Source organism: Schistocerca nitens, chromosome 11, assembly GCF_023898315.1.
Source record: "Schistocerca nitens isolate TAMUIC-IGC-003100 chromosome 11, iqSchNite1.1, whole genome shotgun sequence".
NCBI classification, from domain to species: domain Eukaryota; kingdom Metazoa; phylum Arthropoda; class Insecta; order Orthoptera; family Acrididae; genus Schistocerca; species Schistocerca nitens.
The window spans coordinates 145,632,773-145,639,569 of NC_064624.1; positions in this window are offsets into that span (position 1 = coordinate 145,632,773).

Sequence of the window (6,797 nt, forward strand, 5' to 3'; positions counted from 1 at the left end):
ATTAGTGAAGGAGCTGAGCTGTCCCACTGCCAGCTGCTGCGGTCTCCCAGTGGCAGAGCGGTCGGCGCCGGGGCGTCGCTCCGCCCCCGCACGGCGGCAGCAGAGGCCGGCGCTGCAGCTGGTGAGGCGCTGCGGCCGCCCCCGCCTGCCTCAGTCAGCACAGCACTGCAGCCGGAGCAGTCCCACGTCGAACGGCGGCCTCTAGAGCTCTGTACACTGGCGTCAGTATTGGGTTATTCGCGTGTGCAAACCGGAGTGACGTGAATACCACAGGCGGTGTACGCCGAAATGCTACATCCGCGTTGACGATTTGTTCACCTGATTGTTCCCTAAACTTGTGTCTCTGATCCTACTGGTGAACGTAATACAGTACTACACTCGATAGAAGTGTTCTTTGATGGAAACTAATACCTACCATAGCGCGTTACACAGAATATGCTGGAGTATAGTGAACACGGCTGCTTGTTAAATCACTGACCCTGTATCAGCTGAAACAAAGAATAGCAGGTGCCCACTGTGATTTCTTGACAAGCCCAGTGGTTGTAGGCTGTTCAGTTACAGACACGTTTGCTGGATGTACGAGTACGGTGTGGATGACTGATTTGATCATTTCTGACACAATACAACTTTCACTGCTCCAAGTTATTCGTTCTTTTGAGAATAAAAGTTGTTCTACAATGTGTTGAGCATTTTTTGCTTATAACACAGCTCCATTATATTTACTGTTAAATGGTAGACGTCTATTAGTACGTTTTTGACCCTGCCGGTTACAAGCCCCGTCAATGCGATCGCGCGACATGTGTGGGTGACATGTTTACACTGGCGGGTTTTATGCCAGATGTGAAGACAAACTTTTGTTGTGGAAACTGTTAAAAGCATACCGCATTGAAGTCCGGCAAAATTTTGACTTTCACTAAAACATCGCCGATCTTGGTGATACTGCGCTTTTTTTTTAAGTCATTTCTCTCGTTTCTTCTTCAACAGCGGCTGTTTTGTGTGCCAAGGGAGAATACAGCCGCGTCTCACTAACATGTTTGGTGTAAATCTGTCCATTAGTGGGAAGCTACTATCGCAGGATCGCGATTTCTCGCCTCCAAGTCGTATTTGCGTAAGTGCAGCTTTGCGGATGTGCGCCAGGAATACTCCACGCTTTTACGTGTGTGTGTGTGTGTGTGTGTGTGTGGGAAGTGCGTCACGTCCTCGCTGTGACAGCATGCAGTTAGCGGTCAGCGGCAGCTAACATCCCGTTTGCGGTCTGAGCCGCTTCGCGCTTCCGCCAGCCCGGCTGCGGGCGTCACAGCAACACAGGGCGAGGGAGGCCAGCGAGCGACACGGGCCGAGTCCACACAGTAGGGGGTGCAGCGCATAGACAAACCCAAACTCACTGCAGTGGTGACACGTTACTGCAGGCGACTCTTGCCGGTAGGTCTATATGCAGTACAGAAAACGAAAAATAAAATTCAGAATTTCCATCGTTGAGCAGGAACAGTGAGTTTGAAGGTGCTGCACACCTTTGAATCGGCACCTTCCAAAACGTTGAATCCGTCGTCCTTGCCATGCCGCCACTGCGCTCTCTGCCATCTAGACCTAAACTATGGCCGGCCGGTGTGGCCGACCGGTTCTAGGCGCTTCAGTCTGGAACCGCGCGACTGCTACGGTTGCAGGTTCGAATCCTGCCTTGGGCTTGGATGTGTGTGATGTCCTTAGGTTAGTTAGCTTTAAGTAGTTCTAAGGGACTGATGACCTCAGATGTTAAGTCCCATAGTGCTCAGAGCAATTTTGAACCTAAATGTATGGCCTGACACCCTTTGTCTCTTACATGATGCGAGCCTCACCATGGCTTCATGCCAAATACCTACAAAGAATTAAAAATAAATTTCGTCCGTTCCGAATAGCTACACCCATTGGTAACCGCTTCATTAAGTTTTAAAGATATAAATAACTAATTTATAAATTTTATATAAGAGTATTAGGAGAAGATTAAATCGATTAAGTAGACATATAGATATCACAGTAGCAAATCTTACCTGTTGATTATCAGTGCAACAGAGGATACAGAGAATCTGTGGTACCCTCATGTCGTTTATGTACGAAGTAAAATATTCGGCAATGTACACTAAATTACTCCAATCCCTCCTCCACCTACACTGTTTGGCGGAAAGACCCTCGCCGCCGTGGGGTGGCGTGCGTGCCTCAGTGATGCACACAGCCGCACTGCAGATCCAACAACGTGGAAGGGGCGTCTATGCAGGAGCCAGACCAACATATGGTTCCCGTAGAGGGGCAGCAGCCTATACAGAATAATGCTGAAGGTATGATGGGTAAATTCAGTTCTTAACGAAAAGTTACATAATCGAATGGATGAAACATATAGAACGAATCGACTGACAGCAAACGTCTTCAAGTATCGAGGAATCGTTAGTCAGGTAATGGAACAAAGTGTGCGGTAGTACAGAAAAAGCAAAGAAGCTAAGCAGTGAATGGTTGGAGGTATCAGGAATTCTTTACGTCATTAGCTACAATTGAAAACATTACTTACAGATATTAGCATCCATAGGTTTAATACTGATTCGCAGGGCAATTTGAGACACATTGCTCATGATATCCACTCGTGTAGATTACGAACGACTGTGCAAAGAGTATTACTAAAATTATGGTCAAAGTTTTGTTTCGGGACAGAGATTTTCTTCGGTCAGTCCCCTACTCTTCTACCTGTGTTCTTCAGAAGTATAGTGCAATGTTCTTTCGGACATGCATGGTTATATGCACGCTTGCATGTCCGAAGAAACATTGCATCGTATTTCTGAACAACACAGGCACTTCAGCATCGCATTTATCCGCCGACACCGGGCAAGCGACTGTCAGTTAACATGTCTCCAAATGAAATGGCTCTGAGCACTATGGGACTTAACTTCTAAGGTCATTACTCCCCTAGAACGTAGAACTACTTAAACCTAACTAACCTAAGGACATCACACGCATCCATGCCCGAGGCAGGATTCGAACCTGCGAACCGTAGCGATCGCGCGGTTCCAGACTGTAGCGCCTAGAACCGCTCGGCCACCTGTACATACACACACTCACACACACACATAGTCAGAAGGTTAAGAGCTGCAAAGATGACAAATTTGTTGTTATTGAGGTAGTGGATAAGTTGCAGAACATAGTCGATGAAGGAGAAGTCCCAAGTGAACCCCACTCTTATTGACAAGAAGATGTACTGGTTATGGAAACATTAGATGCAGCCGGGTTCAGACATCCTGTCCATTCCCTCCAATGTGTTGACCATCCCACCTCAATCATGTGCAAACAGACACACTTTGACTCTAGCCATTCCAAGACCCACGCAATTGTATAAAACAAACAACCGCTTTTCAAACTCGTAACTACAGCCTTAAGAAACCATCCTATCCAATTTGCTATCTTATTAAAATACACAAGACTAACTCTAGACTGTACACAAACGTGAAAGCTGCACATCCAGACCTTACAAGGAAAGTGAACAGCAGAAGAATACTTCTGTATCTACTTACTGATCAAACATGAGAATTGCATCCTTCTACTGTACTCCACAACTTCAAACCTGGGAATTGTCTCATTTTCCAGAGCCTGGAGTGTCGCTGGTATGTTCTATGACGCCCCCTGTGGACATCAAATGAATGACTACTGTCGATTGCCTAGCGCTGTAAGACGAGGCTCCAACCCACTGCAACTACATTTTCGTGATATTGACAGAGAACAGGCGAGTAGCGAATTACTATAGAATGCATCAGACGTAAATTAACGGTTAAGACCGAGGTGAACGTTGTTGCACACCAATACATTTTAACGAAAATGAGATCTTCGTTAGCATCAGCCTACATGTGTCTGCATATGCTTATACATAACCTAGGGTTTTGTGAATTTAGTCTCTGCACGAGCCTTAACTGATATACAGATCACTGTCTGTTGCTTTTTCAGCAAAACCGTACTGAACATGCAAGTTTTCGAAGGAGGCGGTGAGTTCTGCTCTCGAAGAAAAGGAGGAATGTTTAAAGTTTCAACTCCTCTTGACGTCGAGACCATTCGAGTAGCGACATGGCCTCTCACTACAGAAGAATGAGGGCAGAAATCAACAGTACCCGTATTTAAGGGAAGGCCGCACTGTTTCCTGCAGTGGTTTGGCGAAACCACAAAAAACCTAAATCTGGGAAGATGGACCGTGATTTGATCGTTACCTCTCGTAAATACGGCGCCGACTGTACCACGGCTTTTCCTATACATTTTTGGTTTCTGTTGGCGTTCCCTGTACGGCCACAGCGTGGGGATGTCAGGCACTCCAGCTGTACACATCACTAGGAACACGCACACAAATGCGCACAAAGTAAGTATCTGTCGAATAATGTTCACAGAAATTTGTTGCCAAAGCATTCGTCTCCCGCATTCTATAGACAAGAATTTCTCAGGAAATCGTGAACAGTTCCAATGCAACACAGTGACCAGAGAATTCTGATTTGCAAATACGACGTCATAAGTTATAGATTCTTCTATGATATTTCTGCATCCGTGGTCCAGGGGTAGTTCCGCATCGAGCGCCGGGTGGGAGGGTCGCCAGTTTACTGCCTCACAACAGTACGCGCATACCTGGACAGCTTTCCCTCGGTGTTTTCGTGGCTTCGTGTGTAACACATCGTCGTGGCCAGAAGCTAACAAGAGTTTACTTTGGTCTCTTAGAGTGATGTGATGGGTATACGATGTGAACGCTAGTCCACTCAATACCCTTCACAGAGTTACAGTAGGATCCGTTCAGTGGAGATAGTAGTAAAATACAACACTCCTCCCCATCTACAGTTTTGTGTGAACCGCATTCATACAACATATAATGAGGAAATAGCGACGTGCTTTCTCATCAGCTAAAGTGGCCACCTCTGATCTAATTGCTAGTGGAGGATATTTGTGTTGAAGTCCTCCTTGGAACAGCGTCGAAATTGGCGTTAGCTGATCTCGTTTCTACTGCTCACGAGACTGTTTCCACGTCTTGGCCAGGTGCAATGGAGTAACAGATGAATGCGCATCTACCCGCTCCTGACTTTTCAGTTTTAACTTCGTTGCAGGGTCGTGAAACTGTTATTAACAGACTGGCTGTGTCTGCAGTGCAACACAAGAGATGCCGTATACAGGACAGAGAGGAGTTGGGTACATCTACTCCTCGCACAGCGCTCCCTGAAGTGAGTCTGTTGGTTGTTATATACTGTAGTGCTGACCCCTACTCTACTGGTGGGATCGATGGTGCGAAAAAGGAAGCTGAGATAGCTGGTGTGTGTCCTAGCATCTTCCAGAAACATACAGGTGTGGAGAAGTCATTGGGATTTCTGGTGTTGCAATGCTTAAAGAACAGAAAAACTGAGACGCCTCTAAATTAGTCTGTTCCGTTTAAGTCACCCTTTCCTACGACCTCTTACCGACTTTCTCCTGTTACTCCCATTAAGCCGACTGGTGGCCAGGATGTCCTCTCTCTTTATCCAGATGTGATGCCTGACTCCTCTCATGTGTGCCGATCAGAATTGCAAGACAGAGCCTCTGGTTCAAATTGTTTTTCAGAGAATCTGGCTAATGTTCAAGAACAACCTACGTACCTGACAGCAGTCGCTCTATTGCCTCGTAATCGCTATAAGCAACGCATCTTCCTTGAGCGGGTGGCAACTTGTAAAAGGAAGAAAATGGGTCCTGGCCTGAAACTAGCTATCAAGTAAATAAAAAAGTGAAATATCCCACAGTGGCTGGTTTTTCGTTGTACAGATATTTTGTTTCAGCCAGTATGTTGCTAAAAACTTCCGTTATTTCGGGACAACGTTGATTTAGCAGTACTCGCTCCTAATGACTTATCTAGTGTCATAAACTTAATATTATCAACCAACGAAAATGAAAAGTAAGAGTTGTATCGAGTGGATGGACGGACACAACCTCATGAATCCATGGACTCTGCATATCAGCAGGGGACTGCTCAAGATGATGGATGCTCTGTAATGGTGTGCGGCATGTGCAGTTGGAGTGATATGGGACCTCTGATACGTCGAGATACGACTCTGAGAGGTGACATGTATGTAAGCATCCTGTCTGGTCACCTGCATCCATTCATGTCCATTGTGCATTCTGACGAACTTGGGAAATTCCAGCAGGACAATGCGACACCCCACACGTCCACAATTGCTACAGAGTGGCTCTAGGAACACTCTTCTGAGTTTAAACACTTCCACTCGCCCCCAAACTCCCAGACATGAACATTATTGAGCATATCTGGTATGCCTTTCAACGTGTTGTTCAGAAGAGATCGCCAGCCCTTCGTACTATTACGGATTTATGGACAGCACTGGACGATTCATTGTGTTATTTCCCCCAGAACTCTTTCAGACATTAGTCGTTTTGCGGCACTTCTGCGAGCTCACGGGGACACTACACGATATTAGGCCTGTGTACCAGTCTCTTTGGTTCTTCAGTGTATAACGTTACATATACAAAGACAGTAACTTGTTCTCGAAAGAACAGTTATTGTTGATGACCGTGCAGCTTTTCCCTGAAATAAATGATGACTAACTGACAACCTCAGCTGCTGACAGGTGTTGTTGTTATACCTCGATGTGGACAGCTGAAAATGTGTGCCCCGACCGGGACTCGAACCCGGGATCTCCTGCTTACATGGCAGACGCTCTATCCATCTGAGCCACCGAGGACACAGATGAATAGCGCGACTGAGGTTGTCAGTTAGTCATCATTTATTTCAGGGAAAAGCTGCACGGTCATCAACAATAACTGTTCTT